The sequence below is a fragment of the Eschscholzia californica genome, unplaced genomic scaffold (assembly GCF_041429995.1).
Source record: "Eschscholzia californica isolate CP2 unplaced genomic scaffold, dmEscCali1.0.p SCAF_1, whole genome shotgun sequence".
Lineage (NCBI taxonomy): Eukaryota > Viridiplantae > Streptophyta > Magnoliopsida > Ranunculales > Papaveraceae > Eschscholzia > Eschscholzia californica.
This window is the reverse complement of record NW_028238198.1, coordinates 22,868,718-22,887,849: the sequence shown is the minus strand read 5'-3', so window position 1 is coordinate 22,887,849 and position 19,132 is coordinate 22,868,718. Positions and strand designations below refer to the sequence as shown.

The window sequence follows — 19,132 nt, the reverse complement described above, 5'->3', positions numbered from 1 at the left end:
CTAAAGGAGATTACATGTGGGTGTGGGTATACTCAATGAATTTTCCATTATTTTAGCCAACTAGTCTAGAAGTCAATTCATTGGGGAAAACATGCAGCAAGTGCTTAAACAAGTGATGAAAAGAGCTGGATCTTAGGATCAGAGCACAAAACAATTATATTTTGGAGACAACTTGGTTACTTAATCAATCAGTACTACTGAAGCAAATTGGAAGGATTAGTTAATTAGTTGGAATTTGTTGGTTGAAGTCATCAGGTGAACAAGTTGGCAATTTATTTAATCCTTTTGCAAGGAGCCGGTTGCTATAAATAGAGAGGTGATGTTGGAGATGAATTCACCAAGCAAGCATCAAAGAGTAGAATTTCAAAACCAATATATAGGAATATCTACTCCTTTGCAGTACTCATCAAAATGGCCTCTAAGACTTCATCTCCTTTGTTGGTTGGCTTCCTCTTCGTCTTGATTGCTTTATCTGCTAATTCGCGTAAGTACACTTAATTGTCTTTGTTTCATGTCTCTTTTATGCAGTTTATTATATACTTGCATTCGTTTTTGTGATTGCTAATCTTGACGATATATTTTTTTGTAATATATGTTATGCATGCAGAGATGGCATCAGCTATAGGACTTACCTGCCAGACCACTGTAATTTTGAACTTGACAATACTTGGGGTATGCAATCCCACACAGTGTCAGACTCAATGTGGCACTACCTGCAACATCAACTTGGGCGGTTCAGTCACAGCTTCTGCTTGTGTTGCCGGCGGTCTCCTAGGCCTAAGTGGATCTGGTTGCGCATGTTGTTGTGCCAGCGTACTCCCATGATCGGTTGTGCACTATCATGCATCCGTCATAAGTTAATAAAAGCAGCAAAAAGCTATAGCTATAGCTGCGACTTAGTTTCTTATTCCTACATGCACCTTAGTACCATTAGTTGCTTATGATTGTGGATGTTACTCTAGTTCATACTTGCTTCTCTTGTATTTCCATTATCATCATCATTGTGTACTAAGGTTGTGTTTTTTTTTTTTTTAATGTCTGAATCTGAATTGGCTGAATCTGAATTGGCTGAACTGAATTGGGCTGAAGCTGAATTAGCTAAAATACTTTGCAAGTTAGATGTTTGTTTTTTACATCTGAAATGTTAAGTCTGAATTAGAATTTTGACAATTATACCCTTATATAATATTTTATACAAAACCCTAATTTCTAGATCTCCCTCATTAAAGTAAAAAAGAAAACCAAAACCTAAACTTTTCATCTCCCTACCGTCTCTCTCTCTCTACCTCTCTAAAACAAAAGGAAATCCGCGATGGAGGTCCAGTGGAAAGGTCTCTCTCGCAGTACATCTATCTCTCTCTAATCTCAGTACATCTCTCTCTCTCTCTCTCTCTTTCTCTCTAATCTCAGTACCTCTCTCTCTCTTCGAGTTCCTCTCTCTCTCTCTCTTAGTCCCTCTCTTTCAACAGATCGGTGAAGTGAAACCCTCGCCAGATCCGGCGAGGGTTGTCTCTCTTTCCCAGATCCGGTGAAGTGATTTTAATGGTGGTTAGTGATTGTAATTTGTGGTTATGGTCTTTGGTGGTGGTGTTGTCTTTTGAAGCCACGGTTTGGTCCATGTTGGTTGGTGGTGTTTTATGGTTTGAAGTGGCGATGGTGGTGGTTTTCTGGTTATAGTTTTGTGGTGGTGGTGGTGGTGGTGGTGGTGGTGGTGGTGGTGGTGGTGGTGGTGGTGGTTTTCTGGTTATAGTTTTGTGGTGGTGGTTTTCTGGTTATGTGGTGGTGGTTTTCTGGTGGTGGTGGTGGTGATGGTGACAACGTTTTGGTGGTGGCGGCAGCGATCTCTTGTGTTGGGCTGTAAAAAAATTTTGATGGGAAACTTTTTTCTAAATTAAAAGGGTATAACAGTCTTTTTACATTTTTCAGCAGATGGACCTTTATTTCAGACTTGTTTTGAAGTCTAAAATATTTGGTCTACATTTCAGCCAATTCAGACCAGGTCCCAATTCAGATCAGATTTTCAGATTTCTTTAAATAAAAAAACAAACATCTGACATCTGAATTGACACCCAGTTCAGATGGGAAATGATAGAGTGACTTAGAAATTGATACTTAGAGGGTGACATATTTCCTCATTTAGAAATAAAAGCGGTCCCCACCGTAGTCAAACTTTGAAAAAACCTTGTCTTTTAGTGATTCCACATCAGCTGAGCATGAAAATGCCCAAAAAATTTGGGCTCTCTAGCATCTCCCAATTCAAATTTCAGATCTGAAAAAATAAAAAAACAAACAGCACCGCACCTAAGTTTTCTTTTATGTTTTAATAATAGTGCCAAACATTTTGGTGGGCCATGCATGTGAACCACCAATTAATATTTGCTATATATATTGTGAATGCCTCAGTATTTGTTTGACCCTAGTGGTCACCAACATTCCGGTGTTCTCGCGTGCATGCAGGGACGCATCCAGAGTTTTTACTTAGGGGGATCGGATTTATATACTTAAATAAATTTTTTTTTTGCATATACAGTAATTAACAAAATATTTATATTCATAATTATATTAATACATCAACGATTACAAACACAATTGAGCTCTATAAGAGTTCATATTTTGAAATGTCAGTATAATCGATTCATTGTCAATTTCACTAAAAACTTCTTTTTTAATAAAGACTACTGAACTATCATTCAACCACAGATAACTCATCTTGTTTTTTAAGCGTGTTTTAACTAGCTTCATACCTGAAAAAGCTCTTTCTACGGAGGCAATTGCAACCGGTAAAGTTCGTGCTAAAGTGATAAGCAAATAAACTAAATATAAATAGAGAAGGGAGCATTACCAAGATCACTAATAATCCACCTAATAGTTTCATATGTACATAAGTAAACAATATCTTTTTTAATATTAGGAGCAACCAATTTTAAATTTTCAATAACATTATCAAATGTAACTGCATCAATTTCTAGACAATTTCGGGCAAGAAGCTTTAGTAGTTTAATGAAATTACCTGGATTTTGTGAAGTTTCAAATTCATCATTTTCGTGAAACGGCAATCCTTGTTCCAATAGATACCGAACGACCTCTATGATGGCATTTAAATGAGTGCGGTACGATGTTTGAGTTTGCTCGGAATGTCTACCTAATGTCGTTTATGACAAATGAGTTGAAGTTTAAAGGTTTTAGAGTAGGTAAATTGAATTTTATAGGGTGTAGGGTAGTTGAATTGAATTTTATAGGAATTTGCTCGGAATGTCTATCTAATACCGTTTACGGCAGATGGGTTGAGTGCGGTATGATATTTGAGTTTGCTCTAATGTTGTTTATGGAAGATGAGTTGAAGTTTATAGGGTTTAGAGTCGATGAAATGAATTTTATAAGGTGTAGGGTAGTTGAATTGAATTTTATAGGAATTTAAGATATATTAATTGAATAATATCAATAAATAAAAAGTTAAAATACTTCAAATTGTTTATAGTGGGGTGGGGCTCAAACACAAAACCTCAAGTTCCTACTTGCCCACAACCCAATGCTTAAACCGCTAAGCCAAACTTTAGTTGATGTCATTCATATGCACGATTAGATATATATAGGCATAGACACATAAATATCAAAAAAATACTTAATAAAATGCTTGTACAATGATTGGAACTCATGCCCTTACTACAATCACAACCGCACCACAACTCACGCTTTAACCACTAACCCAAAGACTTCTTTGTGTTAAACTCATACATCAGAACATATATATTATACGCATCTATCCATATAAAAAAATTACTACTACTAGTTTTTCTTTTCTTTCGGATCCAAGGGGTGCGGTCGCACCCCCTCGCACCCCCATAGATCCGACCCTGCCTGTGAGGAACACAACGACTATAGTAGGCACAAAGTTAAGCCATGTAGTTCGGTGTTGTGCCTTGTCACCGAAGTTTAGGCATGCACAACAACGTTCTGTAACAGATGCCCCTCCGTATAATTACAAGAAACTCAATCTGTCACAACTGTAACATGCACAAAGCTAACCCATGCCTTTTTATACAACCCGTTTGACAACCGTGGCGTGTTAGACACGCCACAGCCACGCCAGACATGACTTTGAGTCGTGCCGTGTCGTGCCTAGAATACAAGGTCTTGGCACAGAAACGTCCCATGAAAACGACCCAGCCGTGCCATTTCCATGGCGGTCCCAGCCGTTTACGTGTCGGGTCGTGGCTAATAGGCCAGCTGTTGCCAAACGTAACAAAGGAAAGCACTAAATAATTTTTAAGTCAAACTTTGTGATCTTTGTTTAAACTTTAGAATCTATGTTTATTTTATTACTTAATAATTTTGTTAACTATTAATTTTATCAATTAACAACTACTTTCAACAAAATAACAGTAATGTTTTGTAAATTAAGTACCCTTTTCTAATGGGTTAGCGTGTCGTGGCGGGTTAGGAACGCTAACCCGTGACCGGTCGGCACGACACGGCACGCGACGTTTCGTGTCGTGTCGTGTTGCCTTACAAACCGGTTGTGCCGGTCCGTTTTCGTGCCGCCACGACCAGTTGGCCACCACTATTAGAGTACGTGTGTCGCATATGTGGTCTTCCAATGAAGGTCAACCCGTTGTTGTGTCGAAGGCCGTAGATGATGATGGTATTGATGGTGGCAGAGAAGATTCATACGTATTACTAGTCTCCCATTCTTTAGGATTAGGTTACGAAGAGGTGAAAGAACACTTTATGCAGCTTAAGTGGTTGAGGGAGCAATGCAGTGTGATGCAAGACAGTGGCACCGACCGTGTCAAAGACGCTACTGGACGGGCATACCTCTTGCAAACGCATCTAAAGGAGATTACATGTGGGTGTCGTTAAACTCAATGAATTTTCCATTATTTTAGCCAACTGGTCTAGAAGTCAATTCATTGGGGAAAACATGCAGTAAGTGCTTAAATAAGTGATAAGAAGAGCTGGATCTTAGGATCAGAGCACAAAACAATTATATTTTGGAGACAACTTGGTTACTTAATCAATCAGTACTACTGAAGCAAATTGGAAGGATTAGTTAATTAGTTGGAATTTGTTGGTTGAAGTCATCAGGTGAACAAGTTGGCAATTTATTTAATCCTTTTGCAAGGAGCCGGTTGCTATAAATAGAGAGGTGATGTTGGAGATGAATTCACCAAGCAAGCATCAAAGAGTAGAATTTCAAAACCAATATATAGGAATATCTACTTCTTTGCAGTACTCATCAAAATGGCCTCTAAGACTTCATCTCCTTTGTTGGTTGGCTTCCTCTTCGTCTTGATTGCTTTATCTGCTAATTCGCGTAAGTACACTTAATTGTCTTTGTTTCATGTCTCTTTTATGCAGTTTATTATATACTTGCATTCGTTTTTGTGATTGCTAATCTTGACGATATATTTTTTTGTAATATATGTTATGCATGCAGAGATGGCATCAGCTATAGGACTTACCTGCCAGACCACTGTAATTTTGAACTTGACAATACTTGGGGTATGCAATCCCACACAGTGTCAGACTCAATGTGGCACTACCTGCAACATCAACTTGGGGGGTTCAGTCACAGCTTCTGCTTGTGTTGCCGGCGGTCTCCTAGGCCTAAGTGGATCTGGCTGCGCATGTTGTTGTGCCAACGTACTTCCATGATCGGTTCTGCACTATCATGCATCTTTCATAAGTTAATAAAAGCAGCAAAAAGCTACAGCTATATCTGCGACTTAGTTTCTTATTCCTACTTGCACCTTAGTACAATTGGTTGCTTATGATTGTGGATGTTACTCTAGTTCATACTTGCTTCTCTTGTATTTCCATTATCATCATCATCATTGTGTACTAAGTTTTCTTTTATGTTTTAATAATAGTGCCAAACATTTTGGTGGGGCATGCATGTGAACCACCAATTAATATTTGCTATATAAATTGTGAATGCCTCGTATTTGTTTGACCCTAGTGGTGACCATCATTCCGGTGTGGCGTGCATGGAACACCACGACTATAGTAGGCACAAAGTTAAGCCATGTCGTTCCGTGTTGTGCCCTGTCACCGAAGTTTAGGCATGCACAACAACGTCCGGTAGCCAAATATTTTTCGCTAATCAAACAGTGGAAAGCATGGATGCATGAAAAATAAGATATTTTTTTCCTTACTGAACCAAACACAATAAAATACAGAAAATACAATAGTAAATATTTCTCAGGGTGAAAATTTATCCCATGTTACTATCAAACACACCCTTAAGTGTAAGAGAAGAGAAAAAAAGTGTCATTAAGGAGTGAGAGAAAAGATATATAAATACTTGTTGAACGGTGCCTATAGAAGTCCATGGTGAGTGCCTTTATACTGCATAACAGAAAAGTTTGCCCAGCTAATTATGCTATTCTTCTTTCTCTCTCTATACTAGCATTGATGAGGTATATAAATAGCAACAGGAAGATTTTACAGGCAATGCACAAATTTATTAAAGCCAAGCTTGCTAAAGGCAATTCTTAAAATGGTTAGAAACAATGTGTGTATAGGAAGCAATGTCCCAACCAATATTTGACCTACGCCGCTAGGTCGCTGCCCGCCGGCGACCATAATAAAAAAAAACTTATTTCTTCTTCTTCCTCTTTCCTTCTCTCTCTCTAGAAATTTGTCTGGAAACTAGACCTTTAAGGTGTGGAGAACATCAAGAAGATCTTCTGGTTCTTTACTTCACCAAGGCAAATAATGTGATATACAAAATGCATATAAATGAGATAAACCCCTAAAAAAGTGCATCAACACATTCTTCTTGAAAACTAGGTCCTTCATCTTTACTTCCTTCACCAAAATACCTCTTATTGAACATCATCTTTCTAATCACATTTCCACTGTATTGCCTGACTACAAGTCTTCAGTGACGTGGCCGAGAAAAACGGGGCCAGGTGCGAAACATTATCTTGGGCCCTTCGATATATAAAGAGTAATTTCATTTTTTATGCGTAATGTAATGTAGCAAATTTAGATTTCTGCTTGGAATTACATAAGATTTTCTTCTATTTCGATAAATATAAACAAGCATAGATACGTATTTGGTTCTTTAAATTAGTTATGACAAAATCATTTTTATCTGAAATACATTCTTCACGAAAGAAATTAAATTATAGTTTGAAATAAACACATTGAGGAATTATTTTCCATAAACGTCTCATCACTAGCTTAAAAACACACTAATTAAGGTACTTACAATTAACTAATTGTAAAAGATGGAAAAAAATGAAAGGAATAGGTATTACACTCATGACTTCAAGCTTGTAAAACAATCAATTTGCAAACTAAGCTACAACCACAAACATGCAAAGGTTTAGACGTCAAAAATATATAGCAAATTGGTCCATTGGGGGCCCTCGATCCTTCGATTACGGCTTGTTGTTTGAGGGGGCCCGATGCCGTCACACCTATGGCACCCCCTCTTCCACGCACCTGCAAGTCTTAGATCAATCTCTGCACCACAACACACAACTGTTGAAAGGTAATTAGTAATTTTCTAGAGAATAATTATCTATGTCTTAAGTATGCTTTTAATTACATAAGAGTTACGTTAATCAAGAGTTGAGAGTTTAGAAAATGAAGAGTTGGGAGTTTGTAAGTCTAAGAGACCAGAAGGTATTGTAAGAGTTATATCTATCATCTATGATCTATATAAATAAATGTCTTTGTAATGAGAAGATATCAAAGAAAAAAACAAAAAACATTCAACAATATCATCTATCTCCATACACAATAAATTTAGCAATTATCTTCTTGCTATTCTTCTTGTAAGAACAAGAAAAACACCAACAAATTTGGTATCAGAGGCATCTATCTATTTTGTTTTATTCAATACTAATGGCGACAAATAATTCATGTTTCAACCTCTCATCAATTTCAGTTCTTGTTTTTTATGGTGAGCACTATGACTATTGGAGAATTCAAATGAAGACAATTTTCAAGTTCTTGCATTCCATAGCCTTGTGGTTGTTCCACATCGACCTCTTCTTCAAGTTATTCATTAAGAACTACGGATTTTACATCTAGTTGATAAACATCTAGATCAAATTGTGTTGCCAAGACTAAAACTGTTTTTATGGTTTTCATTCTTGCAACAGGTACAAACGTTTCACTGAAATCAATTCCAAGTGTTGTGAGTAACCCTTTGCTACTAACCTTGCCTTATGTTTTTGGATAGAACCATCTTCATTAAATTTTGTCTTATAAACCCACTTAAGGCCAACAACTTCAGCAACCGAGGGAGAAGAACCACAAGTTGGTCAAACTCCACCACAAATTGTTCAAACTCCACCATCTAGTCCAAACACAAACTCACAATCAAGTTCATCAAGTGTCACAAGCCCAAGCAATTCAGATTCAACACCAAGAAAGAGAGGGTCATTACAAGATATATATGAAACAACAAACTTTTCATGAAGCCGCAACTGAACAAGTTTGGGGAAACACCATGGATGAAGAAATTGCTACCATTGAAAGGAACAAAACTTAGGAACTTGTAGACCTACCAAAAGGCAAGGAAGTTGTTGGCCTTAAGTGGGTTTATAAGACAAAATTTAATGAAGATGGTTCTATCCAAAAACATAAGGCAAGGTTAGAGCAAAGAGTTTCTCGCAACAACCTGGAATTGATTTCAATGAAAAGTTTGCACCGGTTGCAAGAATGGAAACCATAAGAACGGTTTTAGCCTTGGCAGCATAATTTGATATAGATGTTTATCAACTAGATGTAAAATCTGTAACGTCCCGAGTTTACGGTGAAAGAAGGCAATGAATAAGATATCTTAGGGACTGCTTTGCAAACGAATAAGGTTAAATTCAGGAACTAAATGTTCAATGCGGCCAGAATCAGGGGGCTTTCTGCAATCAGGACAAAGACAGGGATTGAAGTGTAAAATCGGTTGTCTAAAGGAAGAAACCGGATGGGTAAGGAGTGATTCTTGGTTGGAAATTTCGTTTCTCTCTCTAGATTTTGCTAGGGTTCTTGCTAATTCAAGCTTCCGGAGTGAAATCAAATTAGGTTTGGAGTGATTCTTGGTTGGAAATTTCGTTTCTCTCTCTAGATTTTCAAGAGGTTTTTGTTGGAGTTTAGCTTTAATGGAGATTTATGTTGGCATGTGTAGGAACTTGGAGTCTAAAGAGGAAATCAGAGGAGAATCAAAGAGATCAACCATCAACTCAAGGTAAGTTTACAAATTATTGAGATAAATTTGAGTTATATGGAATTCTAGGGTTCAATGACCATAGATTTGGGGCTTTCTGATTTTTAGGGTTTGAATGAGGGAGAATTTCATATATTAGTAGTGTGATGTTTGATTTAAAAGTAATGGTTGAACCTAGAGATGAAAATGAGTTCGAAATTGACGAGTTATATAGACTTTATACCCGTAACAGCGTACTGTTAGGTCTGTAGCACGATATCAATGGTTCAAAAGCTTTTAGAGTCTTCTACAAACTTGTAGCTCGTCTCGAGCCGATTCCATAATGGTATGGTAATAGTCGTTTCGAGTTCGGATGGGGGAGTTATGACCGTTAGAGTGAACAGCGCGCATTTGGAAACGACTGATGCACTGCTATGTTTAGTTGGTTCGTTTCGAAGTTGTACACTGGGGATTTGGCCTAGACCTTAAGTAATGAAATTGTAGGATTCGAATAATTGGGAAGTAAGTAAATTGGTATTTAAGAAATGTTAAAAGTTAATAGGGGTTAGAATATAGACCGAACAGCAATTTTAGGGAACTGCACAATGCTGTCTGTTGTGATGCGTTTCTGTGTTATTTGAATACCCGGATGAAGTTTTACATAAGAGATAAATCGTAGCTTAGGTTGTTAGCTTTCCGAAAAGGTATGGTACAAGGTATTTTGATTTCGGACGAGAGAGTTACGACTGTTATAGTGCGCAGCGCGCTGTTAGGAAATAAAGTTTCGCTGCTGTTTGTATTTTGCTATTTCAAGGACCGTACACTTTAATTTTGACCGAGATACTAAGTACTGAAATGTTAGAAACTGAAGTATCTTTCCAACGATATATGGTATGCTTGAATTAGGACTAAATTGTGACGGGAATGAATCTAAGACAGAGTAGAGTCACTCGGGGTCTTCCGATGTTAATGCGAGTCAAGTCTCTTTTGTCCCTCTTGTCGTATTGTCTTTTCAGAGTTATTTATGTCATCTTAAGATTCTTGTCGAGGAATCTAAGTTTATCTTTGTCTAGGAGGTCAGAAGGAAAGCCGAAACGAGTTGGGAGCAAGATGCTCGAAGCAAATCGGACGAGGACGGAGTCCTGCATCGCTAGGTAGGGGTGCTCTCTTGTTTTCTTTTATATTATCATCCAGATTCATGCTAGGAGTAGGAGATATGCATGCATCACTATGTTTAGATGGATAGATGATCATGTTGCATGATTTATACCGTTGTTTTCAATGACGCTTATGACGTTGAATGTGTCTATTTCGTTAATGGTTTTACGATAAAGTTTGTATCGTTGATAATGCTTATCGATTGGCAGTTTTGAGGATTTAGACGTTGATTTCAATGGAACTGTTATCGTCAACTTTCCTTATTGATGTGATGGTTTATATATGGAAAATATCTTACGAATGATTTTTAGAGAAATGGTTTTCTAAACGGATTGTAAATTGATGTTTTGAAACTGTAACGATTTCGTATGTTGTATGTGATTGGTGATGTGGACTGAGACGAGTCATGAGGGTCTTGGCAGTTGTAGTGCTCCACTCGCTTGCCAGGATTCTCGTTAGGTTGGACTCTCGGGGCTCAGGGATTTGCTACCCTTGACCGCTCGAATGGACTGTAAGCTTATTTGTTCTTACCCTCGGGGCTCAGAGGCTGTACACCTCGGACCGCCCGACTGGTTTGATGATTGGGATCCCTCTGCACGTTATGATATGACTCTTGGTTGTGCCACTTCTGTGTGTGATAAGATAAGTAATGTTTTAAAAAACCTATCTCAGTCGAGGGCGTAATGGGTGAGTTTCGAATCTGCTGAGATTGTGGGTGAAGGATGTTTTCACAAGAAAAGAGTATTATTTCGAAATGCTTTTCCAAAACCAGAAGAAATAGTTGCATGCTAGGGTACCGATGAGAATATGCTTTTCGTCCCAACACGAATACTAGAGGGACGACCTGACTATTAGACTTCGGTGAAGCTAAAACGTATCTAGTTAAGCTAGGTGTATATATTTATCACGAGGTTGGCTTTTCAATGACTGTGGAGTCGCCTAGTGGGAGAGGGGCTTACCTACCTAGGAGTAAGCCACTTTCTCGAGAGAATTTGAGTACCTTGGTTGGTGCCGGTATGTGACGGTACTAGCCAAAGTACAATAGAATTCTCTGGGTAACTCCCTGTTAATTGAGAGGCATACCAAGGGTGGGCAGTTAAGTCTGCTATTGTATGTTAGTATTAGGATTGATATATATTAATATTTGGGCATGTTTTACTCGAGAAAAGGCTTATCGCAATTTTGTTTTGGAACTCCTCTACCAGTTTAACTCGTGTCGGTGAGTTACTGACCCCCTACTAGTTCTTAGTGTGCAGGTTCTTAGTTAGAATCATCTGTAGTGGCTGGGTTAGCAGATGGATTGCAATGGTTGTGGCGGTGCCACTTTGGGTGTTATCTCTTTTCACTTTGGTTTTCTTTAGCTTCAAGTTATATTTTATTTCACGAAGAACCATATAACATATATATGTATCACATAAGTTGTATAAGGATGTATGGATTTGTGCAGGATGAGTTAAGTGAGTTCTGGTGGTTCGGTTTTGAACCAGAGTATGTTAGTTTAATTTTAGTTTCATTTTAGCTTCCGTTGTGTTTGTGTATGCGAATGTATGGTTTGCATGACAGGTTCTACAGGTGCGACCGGTTCGATTTACAGAGGAGATGTTGCCGAATTTTCGGTTCGTCTGTGAATTGTTGGGGCGTGCTCGTGCCTAGTTATGGGGCACGGGGCATCACAAAATCCGCATTTCTTAATGGAGAACTTGAAGAAGAGGTCTATGTGGAACAACTACAAGGCTATGAAATGCAAGAACATGAAGACGAAGTCTATCGTCTTCAAAAGGCGCTTTATGGACTTAAACAAGCACCAAGAGCGTGGAATAACAAAATTGATGATTACTTTCAGAAGAATGGATTTCAAAAACGTCCAAGTGAACCATCACTTTATGTGAAAAGGGAAGGCCTAAATGATTTTCTTATTGTATGCATATATATTGGTGATTTAATTTACATGGGCTCAAGCATGGAGATGGTGAAGGATTTCAAAACCAAAATGATAAAAGAATATGAGATGTCTGACTTGGGTCTTATGAAATGTTTTCTTGGGATCCAAGTGAAGCAATCAAAAGGTGAGATAGTTATTTCTTAAGAAAAGTATACTGATGATTTGTTGAAAAAATTTCAGATGGACAAGTGCAAGCCGTTGTCTACTCCTATGGCATTGAATGAAAAATTCAACGATGGAGCAAAACAAATTGAATCAAAATTATTTCGAAGTCTTGTTGGATACTTGATCTACCTCACAAATACAATGTCAGACATAAAGCACTCGGTTAGTCTTTATCGAGGTTTATAAATGAGTCAAATATACTTCATTATGCGCAGCAGCAAAAAGGGTTCTAAGGTATCTTCAAAGTACAAGAACACAAGGCATCTAAGCTTGTATAAGAAAGAAGAAGATAACAAGTTAGTTGGCTACACTGATAGCGATTGGGCTGGATATTTGGAGGATCAAAAGAGCACATCAGGTTACATATTTTATCTCGGAACAAATATTGCCTCATGGAGTTCAAAGAAGCAGAAGACCGTGGCATTATCTTCCGCTGAAGCTGAATATCTAGTTGCTACCGAGGCAGCATGTGAAGGAGTTTGGTTGAGAAGAATTCTTGCTGATTTACTTCAAACTCAAGAACAACCAACTCTCATTCACTGTGATAATATGTCAGCAATTGTTATGACAAAAAATCCAGTGTTTCACGCAAGAACAAAACACATTGAGTTGTGTCACCATTTCTTTAGAGATTTGGTAAACAAAGATGAGATAAAATCAAAGTTCATTGGAACGAATGATCAGCCAGCTGATTTTCTCACAAAGTCCATCAATAGTGAGAAATTTGAGAAGTTCAAAAAGTTCTTAAAAATTATAAATTATGAAGGGGTGTTGAAAGGTAATTAGTAAGTTTCTAGAAAATAATTATATATGTCTTAAGTATGTTTTTAATTACATAAGAGTTATGTTAATCAAGAGTTGGGAGTTTAGGAAATCAAGAGTTTGGAGTTTGTAAGTCTAAGAGTCTAGAAGTTATTGTAAGAGTTATGTCTATCATCTATGATCTATATAAATAAATGTCTTTGTAATGAGAAGATATCAAAGCAAAAAACACAAAAAACATTCAACAATAGCATCTATCTCAATGCAAATAAGTTTAGCAATTATCTTCTTGCTATTCTTCTTGTAAGCACAAGAAAAACGCCCAACAACATCTCCATTAATGGAGTTTTTAAGATCTTATTCAAACTTCAAACCCTTTTTTGCACTGGATATTCATATAGAAAACAAGGTTATTTGCTTCTTCATTTCTCTTCCCAACTAACTATTGTAGTCCTGAAGGATTAATAACTTCAGAAGCTACACATTTCCTCATTTTCCTCCATTGATCTCCCCATGGAGCAACAGTAACAATAGATTAATATCCACCACTCTAATATCTTGTACCCATTGTTAAAGGCCTCGATGCAAATATAGCATCTTATTTTTTCAAGAATTCGGGAGCTATTACGGGTGGATTTACTAGAATACATGAACATTACCAAGATGAAAACAAGCAATATCACTCTTTCCTTCATAAACCCTAATATCCATCGAAAAGCGGGTTTATTTTTTACATAACTCGATTAGGTTGCCGACAACCAGCCAGGGTACAAGACCAGGAGGAAGTGGAGCTTCTCCTCCTTCTTTGGTGGCGGATGATTGTGACAATTAACGTTTTCTATAATTGTTTGATCCAACTTGTATGAGAAATATGAAAAAGAAGAGGAGAAGGAAGGAGGAAGAAGAAGAGAAAAAAAAAATTAAGATCATGGGCCTGCAGGTGACTTTTTGCCGGAAAGAGGGAAAAAATATAGGTGGGTGATAAACACCCGTAAGTTTAAGCGTTGCCTCTAACCATACATGGTCAATTTGTTTTGATCAAGTCTTTAGCGAAAAATACATTGCCTTTAACAAGTTTAGGCATTGCCTATTAAACTTCCCATAGCAAAAAATATCTTGTAATTCGATCATGAAATGAAATGAGAATTTTATCTCTTGTTTTGATTTCTATCATGGTAGCAGAGTAAATATTAATTTCTCTCGTTTTCTCTATAATGAAATTCTGTGATTCTTCATTTAGTGATGGTGTCCCTCTCAATCATCAGCTTCTTCTCAAAATATCTCATCTTCTTATACCTCAATCTCTAACATCGCAAATTTTGTTTCTGAAAAATTGGAAGAACAACTCTACATCTAGAAAGATCAGTTTTAACCATATTGATTAGTACAGAGCTCTTAGGTTATGTTGATGGCTCCATCAAAGCACCTTCGCAACAATAGTTGAAGTTGATACTGAAATAACTAATCCGGCTCTCGTTCAATGGAGAAAGGAACAGAGATTTGTCAAATCATGCATGAAAGCAACCTTATTACAAGATCCTTAACTTCAAATGTGTTAGGTTTAACCACATCAAGAGAAATCTGGAAATTGCATGAGATACAATACGTTGAAGAATAAAAAGTTAAAATTTCTTCTCTTCATGAACAAATTCAAAGCATCAAACGAGGTGATTGATGCACCCGAAAAGGTTGCACACCCAAGCGGAGGTATCAAGTAGTAATCCGGCAAAGCCGGGATCGATCCAAGGATAGGAAGGTAGTTTGGATATCGAAGGGTCTTATCCCTCGGTCTAGATATCAAAGGCTTACTTAGACAAAAGCAGGAATAAACAAAGATAATGTGAGGTTTATAATCGAATAAGCAATAAGAAAATAAAGTAAGTAAAACAAACTAAAATATCAATGTAAGAGGGCGAGAGAGATTTGAGAGAAGTGTCGGAGGAACAAAAGTCGGGAGGCAACAAGAGTCGGGAGGCAAATAAGTGAGCGAGGTGTCGAAGTCCGAGAATCCATAATGATAAACCTACGACTATATGTAGTCCGATCTAATGTTTCAAAGTATAATCGATCTTCGACTCCTAAAGTAGATGTCTCTAAGTACTACGTATATCCGGAGATCATACTTAGTCAAACAAACGTCTAAAGCGGTTAATCCCGGGTCATCGAAAGTATCGTCTAGTCGCCTAACTATGTGAAGTGCATGACAAAACACATGAAATGATGACTTAGACTACGATCGATATCGAATACTTCGTTTCGTCTATTAACTATGCGAAGTGCTTGACAAGACACATGAAAATACGATCAAAACGATAATCGAAATGTATGAACATCAATTTATAATTAAAACATCAAATCACATTAAACATAATCACGAATTCATCACATTTCATCTCATATAATCGACACACTAAAGCTAGCTAAACATGATGATTGAATAAGAAATGGAAAGGAAATGATGAGAGAATCCCCCTTTTTCGATGTGGTTCGAGGCTAAGATCGTCGGAAAATATGAGTCTTTAAGGTGCAGCCGATCTCCCCTTAGCAATTTTCTGGGTTCCCCATAGCGACCACCATCATCTTCTCCATTTATCACAAACTCCATTGAAAGCTAAACCCTAGCTTTCTCTCTCTAGCAATTTCTAACCCAAAATCAAATCAAACCACATGGGTAGCTAGCCAAGGACATGAGAAGTAAAAGCCCCATGATTTCGAATCAAAAAGGTTGCCGGAAAACTCATAAAAATCCGGCCAAAAAGTGAAGAAATCCGGCCAAATCCCTAGATCCGGCCAAAGGGTGCTATCCCGAGCCTTGCAGCCGCGTCCCGTGAGAGCAGCCTCTGTCCGTGCCTTGCAGCTGCAGTCCGAGCTTGAGATGGAAGCTGCTGGTCGCGCCCGAGCTCTGCTGTTCCGGCCATGCTGCAGTCCCGAGCAGGTCTGCTGCTGTCCCGAGCCATGAAGCTACTGTCCCGTGCTATATCTTGCCGTCCCGAGCTTCCCTTGCCGTCCCGTGTTGCAGCAGTCCCGAGCTGCTGCTCGTATTGCAGCTCGGGCTGCTGCTCGGCCGGCCAAGTTAGGCCGGCCTAGTGTGCTGGCCGGCCTAAGCTTGGCCGGCCCTCCTCCTTCTTCCTTCTCTCTTTCTAGCTCTCAACCCTTTTGAATCTTCCAAACTTGAAACCCTAGATCTCCTAGCCTCCTATTCTCTCCCTACTTTTGGTGCTTGAATGATGAAGATGATGAATAGTCTCCCTTTTGATTTCTTTTTCTCACTTGTGTATACACAACCCTAGACTTGACTTAGTCAAACTTGACTAAGTCTTAGGCCATTTTGACTTTGACCAAAAAGGTGCCCATAGAATCTCTATTATTCTCTTCCTCTTTGGGCTCTTAGGTTGGGCTTCTTTCTAAAGCAAGGGAGTGCCTTCATCGAATCGTTGTTTCAAGACCGAACCTCGGCTTCTTTCCTTCACAACTTCTCCGTCCGAACTCCGAATCGACTTCCGTTTTCACCGCCGGACTCGTCATTGACTTCACTTGTTGTTTGACTTCTGATTTTGACCAAAATGACCAAAATACCCCTGGTGCTCTTTTCTTCTCTTTTGCCGCATAAGATGAAAATGTGATAATTCGTTCTCTTTATTCCGAATTACACGCCAAACCCCAAATAAACTACCTAGCAATAAAAATACATAAATAATTAGAAATAAAACTCGAAAAGAACTAACTAATCAAAGTTAAGTGACCTAAATGTGGCATTTTCACGCCACATCAACATCCCCAAACTTAGAATTTGCTAGTCCTCGAGCAAACAACCAAAACAAGACAATAAAGTAAACCTAACTCACTTTCGGAGGCATCCCGGTTGCATTTAGCGTATGCAACAAGCCTTTAAACCCTTAGGTTACCCCTAAAGGACGAGTTTTGTCTCGTGAGGGTTTCCAGTGAATACACCCACAAAGTTCAAGATTTCAAGAGATAAAAGAGTTGAACTATCGATGCAAATAAGGTAACGATCAACAAGTGAGAGACTTAAGTGTGTCAAACATATGAATCAAACCAATAAACACAAAAGCATGCTAAGAGTCTCCTCACTAATAGTGTCATACTCAAGTGCAAATGTCTCATCATCATGAGTATCATCCAAGGCTAAAGTTACAAAACCTTGTTTCCTATCATAGCACATTTCGCCTCGACTTTAGCCTCACGGTCATACGCTCTTAAACATGAAATCACTCAAAATCGAAGTGTAATGGTTCACTCTCATGTGTGAGCATGGAATAAAGTAAACTCAACACATACAAAATTTAAATGAGGATATCAAGTTCTAAAACGAAATGATCTCTTAGGAATGGAAATAACCACTAACGGAATGGGGAAGCTCACTCACCCTTCTCACCCACTCTACCCTCTAATAATGTCTCCTAAAGGTAAACGAATACAAGTGATGGAATGGAAGATGATGAAATCCCGAGAATGTCGACGCCTTCAATGATAAAAGAACACTCAAACAACCTTTAACTTGACTTTTTTGCTTTGAATACTTTATTTACTTCAAATACTTACATAAACACTCAAAAGTTCAAATGAACTTTTACACAAAAACAACTTTCTTTCTTTTTTTTTTTTCTTTTTTTTTTTCTTTTTCTTTTTCTTGTTTCTCTTTTTTTTTTTCTTTCTTTTTTCTTTCTCTTTTCTCTTTTTTACACACATAACCAAACACCAAACACCAAACACAAAAGTACAAACTAGTATTCTCAACAAATCACCTTTACTTTCACACTTTGCTTTCACATTCTTTCTTCTTTACTTTTCATGCCTTCATTCTCGGGAGTAGTATGATGAATGGATGGTGGAGTATCCGTTTCCCTAAAGTTGACACTATTATCGGGTTTCATGGACTACAAGAGTAAGGTTTATTCGCTATCCTGATGTCACTCCTAGTGGCTAAGGAAGTTGAGCTCATGAGATCGCCTAAGCTCTTTTGAAAGTTGCGAAGTTGAGTAGCTCTTCATTCTACTCGGAGTTAACGCGGAAGAGTACACTCAAAAGCAATAGAAAGGCTCAGATATCTCACATGGGTTTAAGTCTCCACTAATGACTATTTTAGGTCACTTAGAAGTGTTCCTTCTTCCTTAAGATGCTACTCACATGATAAGACACCAACACCAAAGGACTTAACATTCATGAAAAGACTAAGAGCATGCATAAGATTTATCAAGAAAGAACCACATGTATCAACATACTTAAAAATACCACTAGAGTCATACCAAATCTACCCAAAAATTTTCAAATTTGGTCAATTTGTTGAACCCTCTTGTCTTTTGAAATCTAAAGTCATGATGTCATGCGACCAAAAGGTCGTATCCCCATCCCCAAACTTAAAACTAACATTGTCCTCAATGTTCTAAGCATATACTCACTAAAAGATAAGAGGTACAATAAGTTAAAGAGAAGAGTGGAAGGATATTACCATAGCCGACGGAGATAAAAATTTATACTACCAAGACTTGTGTATTCGAGTTCCAAGTTGATGATAAGCCCATCGCCATCCCCAAACTTGGAACGAACCACGTCCCAAAAGTATACAAAGTGAGAAACACTCCTAACACATCAATATAAAACATAAGAATGAAGCATAAGCATGACAACATAAAAATGACCACTCACGCAGGATCACTCGATTGCATCGAACCATGCAATTAGTCATTGATTCTCTTACTTTCGCAAGAGCACGAGTTAGGTCTCGTGGAGGGTTTCCAGAGATGATACCCACAAACATCAAACCCATCTCAATAGACCAACCAATCATATAACAAAAGACGAAATATTTGGGGGTCTACCCATACGAAAGTTTTAACTAGTAAGAACCGTCTCACAACAATGTAATGGTATGGGTTTATACGTGAGACGGCAAAAAATAAGAGGTAATTCCCAAACTTGGATGACGA

General features: G+C 38.0%; 3 long non-coding RNA genes across 4 annotated transcripts; all 3 read left to right on the top strand.

Annotated features, from left to right (window-relative positions):
• Positions 1–335: 335 nt before the first annotated feature.
• Positions 336–1,104, top strand: LOC147565222 (uncharacterized). Its single transcript, XR_015237074.1, has 2 exons — positions 336–484; positions 608–1,104. It is a non-coding gene; the product is annotated as an uncharacterized LOC147565222 (long non-coding RNA).
• Positions 1,105–5,164: 4,060 nt separating this feature from the next.
• Positions 5,165–5,922, top strand: LOC147565221 (uncharacterized). The gene is made up of 2 exons (XR_015237073.1): positions 5,165–5,314; positions 5,438–5,922. It is a non-coding gene; the product is annotated as an uncharacterized LOC147565221 (long non-coding RNA).
• A 3,027-nt stretch (positions 5,923–8,949) lies between these two features.
• Positions 8,950–13,432, top strand: LOC147565220 (uncharacterized). Of its 2 annotated transcripts, XR_015230129.1 has the most exons (5): positions 8,950–9,036; positions 9,140–9,199; positions 10,231–10,311; positions 11,558–11,803; positions 11,879–13,432. It is a non-coding gene; the product is annotated as an uncharacterized LOC147565220 (long non-coding RNA). The 2 variants fall into 2 exon arrangements; XR_015230128.1 differs by lacking the exon at positions 11,879–13,432 and having other exon boundaries at positions 11,558–11,838.
• Positions 13,433–19,132: the final 5,700 nt, after the last annotated feature.